This window comes from Gastrolobium bilobum, unplaced genomic scaffold (genome assembly GCF_033153095.1).
Source record: "Gastrolobium bilobum isolate Gb01-03AN ecotype WA unplaced genomic scaffold, APGP_CSIRO_Gbil_v1 utg24596, whole genome shotgun sequence".
In the NCBI taxonomy this organism is placed as follows: domain Eukaryota; kingdom Viridiplantae; phylum Streptophyta; class Magnoliopsida; order Fabales; family Fabaceae; genus Gastrolobium; species Gastrolobium bilobum.
The window spans coordinates 126,314-131,778 of NW_026897547.1; the positions used below are offsets into that span (position 1 = coordinate 126,314).

The 5,465-nt window shown below is 32.6% G+C and overlaps 1 long non-coding RNA gene across 1 annotated transcript; it reads right to left on the reverse strand.

The window, feature by feature from the left end:
* Positions 1–727: 727 nt before the first annotated feature.
* On the reverse strand, positions 728–1,465 carry LOC133307969 (uncharacterized). The gene is made up of 2 exons (XR_009751106.1): positions 1,238–1,465; positions 728–912 (listed from the first exon to the last, which is right to left on the reverse strand). It is a non-coding gene; the product is annotated as an uncharacterized LOC133307969 (long non-coding RNA).
* Between the last annotated feature and the right edge of the window lie 4,000 nt (positions 1,466–5,465).

Genomic DNA, 5,465 nt, shown 5'->3' on the forward strand with positions numbered 1-5,465 from the left:
TTTTGATAAAAAAACATCAAACATAAAATAAAGATAAAATAGATAAGTTAATTTAATTATTAACAGTGTTAAAGGTGGGCTTGTATGAAAAAATAATAATAAAAGGTAATTGATAAAAAAAATTAATAGAGATGTAAGTAATAAAAAAGTAAAACTTATAGGGATTTACGAACTTTTCGCTTTCATTATTTATATCTTTCACTTACCAATAAAATGGAAGTGTAGATGGTTACGACTGAGTGTGCAAGGGGAGATTCAAATCTCAAATGCAAATGCTAAAAAATTAGTTGTAGTAGAAATATGCATTAAACTGAAAAACATTGTACGCATTGCTAGTAATCAGGGGTGTTAACAGGTCGAGTCGAGCCGAACTTTAATCTTAACGAGCCAAATCTGTATTTAAACGTGTCAGACTGGTCTTAGCCGGTTACAAATATAATATTAGCCTGTGGCCTGCTTTATTTACAAAAAAATAAAAGTCTGTCTTAAGCCTGTGGCCTGGTTTATTTATTAAAAATAAAAACCTTAGCTTCTAATTTGCAACAGTATTTAGCCATTAAATATGCACTGATATTTTTTTTGTAAGAAAATAATAGTTGTTTCTTTTATAATAAAAAAATATATTAATATTAAAAAGTCAAAATAACAACATCACCTTTACTTTATGTTTTTGCTTTTCCTTAATTTTCTTCCATATTCTAGGTTTGAGCCCCACCATCAACTTTAGTTTTTTTTTTTTTTTTTGTCATTTTTAATCTTTCTACATCTTATATCTTCATCTTCAACGGAGATACAAAGTGCAGCCACCAGGCTGCCACACCATGGTAGAATGTTCATCTTCATAGATCCGGTCGCTTTTCACCGGTGACCATGCCTCTGTCTCCGTAATCATCATCACCACTTCGATACTCCCTAACATTAAAAAAATTCCAAAAAAAGACTAGTGAATTCCCATCTCCACAGAACAGTTTATCAGGCATGATGATGCTTATCCAAAACAAAAAAAGGAAGGGAGGAAAAAAAAACACATGGACGACAATGAACCAAAGCTCAAAAGCTAGAGGAAAAGTATTTTTTTTAATATTTGTGAGTTTTCTTTCAATATTTGGGAGAACTGTGTTTTCTTTCAAAAATTCCAAAAAAACCAGTGTGGCCTTGTAGATCTGCGTTTTCTTTCAATATTTATGAGTTTTCTTTCAATAATAAAATAACAAATAATAAAATGATTCTAGTCCACCTGCTTGTGAAAAGCTCCGATCTTTTCTTTCAATATCTTCGGATTCAGCAATGGAGTTTTCCGAGACCAAGAGTTTCCGGTGTGGCCTTGTAGATCTGTGTTTGTTGGGGACGATTACCTGGATCGATTTAGGAGAACTTGGAGGAGAGAGAGAGAGCGCCTGGATCGATTTGGGAGAACTTGGTTGAGGAGAGAGAGAGAGTGCATAGAAGAAGGTTGAAGTAGATGGACTTTGTCAACTTGTCACGGACTCACGATAAAATGATTAGTATACAAAATAATAATAATGTAGGGCCAGCCTCCCAGGCTTCAAGGCTGGGCTCACACATGAAAGTCTGAGGCCTTTTAAATAAAAAGGTTATTAATTAAGTTCAAGTTTGGGTCCAATTAATAAAAATGACGGGCCGGGCCAGGCCGAAACAGGTCGGGCCTTATTACCACCCCTACTGGTAATAAGTGTTTTTACATCCATGGATTTTTACATAAAATTCAATTCAATAAAAAATAAAGAGTTGGTTTACGGTTTATCAGGCTACATCTTGAATTGGACAGTAAGAAATGTATTTAAAATAGAGGGAAAAGTGTCTATACATTTAAATTACACAACTTACATCCTTTCACTCTCACAAAGAGGTGGGACCCACAACTTTATTTTTTTTGTCAACTCTCTCTCCTCCTTTATCTATCTCTTTCTCTCTCTTAAAATGACACAACTTTACATCCTTCAAAATTATACACACTTTTCCCTAAAATAGATTACATTGAAAATTTATTGAGGTCTACTATATGAAGTAATAATTTTAAAAGGGAAAAATTGTTTGCCATTTTTGAATATATTTGCGGCTTTTATATTTTCTTTCCTTCACAAAATTAGGAGGAGAAAGAAAATATTACAAAAGGGAGAGAATGTAAAAATTAACAAATGAAAATATGTATTAAAACACAATTGTTTTACTTAAAATAATAAATTTATGAAAAAAATGTGAGAAATTTATGAAAAAATGTAGAACATAATGAAATAATCAAATATGTATTTTGTTAGTATTTTAATTTAATCTATATAAGTATAGAATATGAGAAACTTTCATATAAATGAAATTAATTAACAATTGATGGACCATTATTTACATTAAGTACTCATAAATTTTTAAAAATTGTTTAATTTATTAAATTGCTATAAATAATATTTACACAAGTCTTTTGTAAAATAAGGATTATAATAGAGCAGGTATGGGTTGAATTGAATAGTAGTTTTATTTAATTTTATTTAATTTTAATTTTTTTCATGATTTTATTCAAGGTAAACAATTTTTTCAAGGAATTCCAAAAGCGTTGTTTAGATAAAAACCAATATTTCATTTGCACAAATCTTTTATGCAGATGATATAATAATCTTACCCTGTGAATTATTAATTCATCAATTGATTAAGGAATTGATCATGGAGTAGAATGATTAATTCAATGTGAGATTCAATTAAAGGAATTGAAGTCACTTTAGGGCAAAAGTGCATTATTGGAAGTTTTGGGTCAAAAATAATATTATGCAAAATTTACCTGAAACTTGTAAATAATGTGGTGAGACATTATTAAATGACATTGGTGAATGTTGAAAATCATGTTTAGATGAACTAAAGGATGTCTAGGATTAAATTGATGAGGGGACATGGAAGGAACTAACTTAAACGAACGTTGACTTTTCTATTCAGTTGATTAAGTTTTAACTTAGATATTTTAAGACTCATTTCATCTTCTTCATCGTCCTTCCTCTTCGAGAACCGATAGCCATTGGTAAAAGCTTGAGAAAACCAACTTGTAATCGAGCCATCTAAACACTTAGTTATATGAATGAAAGTTACTTAGAACCTTGGTGTGAGCAAAACCTATAATTCAAAAACCATTGAAAGGCTTTGTTTTGAGAGAAAACTCAACCTATAGGTGGCAGTTTTTCTCAGTATCTTGAAGCAAGGGGAAGTGTTTTGGTTCATTGGAAGTTTGGAAATTTGTCCTTGTATCATTGTGAAGTGTTTGGTGGTAAGAAATCTTACTTTGATTTGAGTTTTATGATGGTTGCAAATATAGGTTTACATCAAAGAAGTGTGGTATGAATAGTGATGTTAGAGTGTGATTTGGACTTAGTTCATGTTGTAAAGTATGTTGATGAACCCAAGCTGATTGACATGGATTGAGCTCAAATTTGGATAGCCAACTCCAAATGGGCTTTTGAGCAAGACTCGTTGCGTTGCCATGAGCATAAACAATTTCGGGCTTTTCCATAGTTTATTCTATAATTTAGGGTTTTTCTATAATTATTAGTTATTTACCTTTTTTGTTATTTCTTAGATTATGTTTGAGTGTGCATTGATTGTGCGTATCTCCTTTGATTGCACATGATTCTTTTTGGTTCAGTTTGATTTTTTGTTTGCCTATTTAAGGTTGAAGAATCCTATTGTTATTTGATTGTTTTTTTAATGAAATTCAGAAAAGCGAAATAGTATTTTCTCGCAATTCTTATGTTCGTTTTTTATTTCAGTTTAGCCAATGAGTTATTGTTTCGATATTATTTGGTAATTAGAGCTCTGGTTGTCACATAAATGGAAGAACAGAATAATGGAAATTGAGGTCGAGGTCGTGGACAACGGGGTCGAGGCAACAACGGCGGTAGAGGGCGTGGTAATACCCTTAACGACGACGGCGAACAATCACACATCTACGTGTGAGACACTATCATTGTAGCTGCAATGGCCATTGCAATGGAAGAACTAAGATAAACAAATTCAGAAGCTCAAACAACTACTTGCCCTAACACAGTTGGACGAGTCAGGGAGTCTGAAAGATCATCTCATGTAGAGAAAAGGAGTGAAAACTCATTCTGGAACCAGGAGCAACAAGAACGAAGTCAACCTGGTGATAAATCATTTTTTGCTAATATTAGGGTGAAGATTGAGATTTCGAAATTCGAGGGCAGCACTCATCCGGATGAGTTTATCAACTGGTCACACACCATAAAAAAGGTCTTTGACATTAGAGACTTGACAGAAAACTGAAAAATCCCTATCTATTATGAAACCAAAGAAGAGAAGAACCATAAGTATCCATTCTATGATGAGATCCCTATCTACGATGAATCCGATGAAGAGCAAGATGACGAGAATCTCATTATGGATGCTCTAGTTTATGACGAGTTTCCTATCTATAATAAGTATAATTGGGAGCAAGACGATGAGAATCTAGAGGCGGAAGAAACCCCTTATAGTGATTTCAGTGGAAAGTTAGTTACTAGAAATTCTAATATCTCTGACAAAGTGGAAGTTCTACCCAAAGATGTCATGTGATTGATGCTTCATTCAAGAAGTCTCTAGTTTGCAAGCAATATTATAAATTTGGGCACAGCAGGCATAACAACTTCATGCTCCATGGTGATAAAGATTTTGCTTTTGGTAGAAGTTTAATTGGAGATCGTCAAGGGAAATAGAACTTGATGTTACATCGGGCATAATTTTCCTATGATGGATCACAGTTGCGATCATTGAACCAAATTGAGGGAAATAGTCCTTTTGGGATAGTCTATGGGTTTTTTCCACTTACTCCCTTAGAACTCACATTATTTCTAGTTCCCAAGCAGTTTACTTCAAATGTAGATGAATATTCCAAGCATATCAAAGAATTGCATTCAAAAGTTCTACCGTTAATTAGGGAACTTGGTGATATTGTACCAGAATAGTTGCCTCTTAGATCACCACCTGTAAAAGTTGACATCAATGAAAACGACGCAGATTCGAGGGTGAATCTTTTCAAAGTAGAGGAGGGTGATGCACCTGTGTTGATTGATTTGGATTAGGTTCGAATTTGGATAGCATTAACAGTTTTGGGCTTTTCCATAGTTTATTCCATAATTTAGGGTTTTTCTATAATTGTTAGCTATTTACCTTTTTTGTTATTTCTTAGATTATGTTAGAGTGTGCATTATCTCTTTTGATTGTGCATGATTCCTTTTGATTTTGTTTGATTTTATTTTATTTTATTTTTTTGCCTATTTAAGGCTTGGAGAGCCCTATTGTTATTTGGTTAATAAAATTAAAAAAAGAGAAATATTGTTTTCTCGCAATTCTCGTGTTTGTTCTTTCTTTCTGTTTAGCCAATGAGTTACTATTTTGGCATTAGTGGAGATCCATCTTGTATGTTTAATCAAAAATTTCACCCACCTTCTATGTTATTTTCATAAATTAAG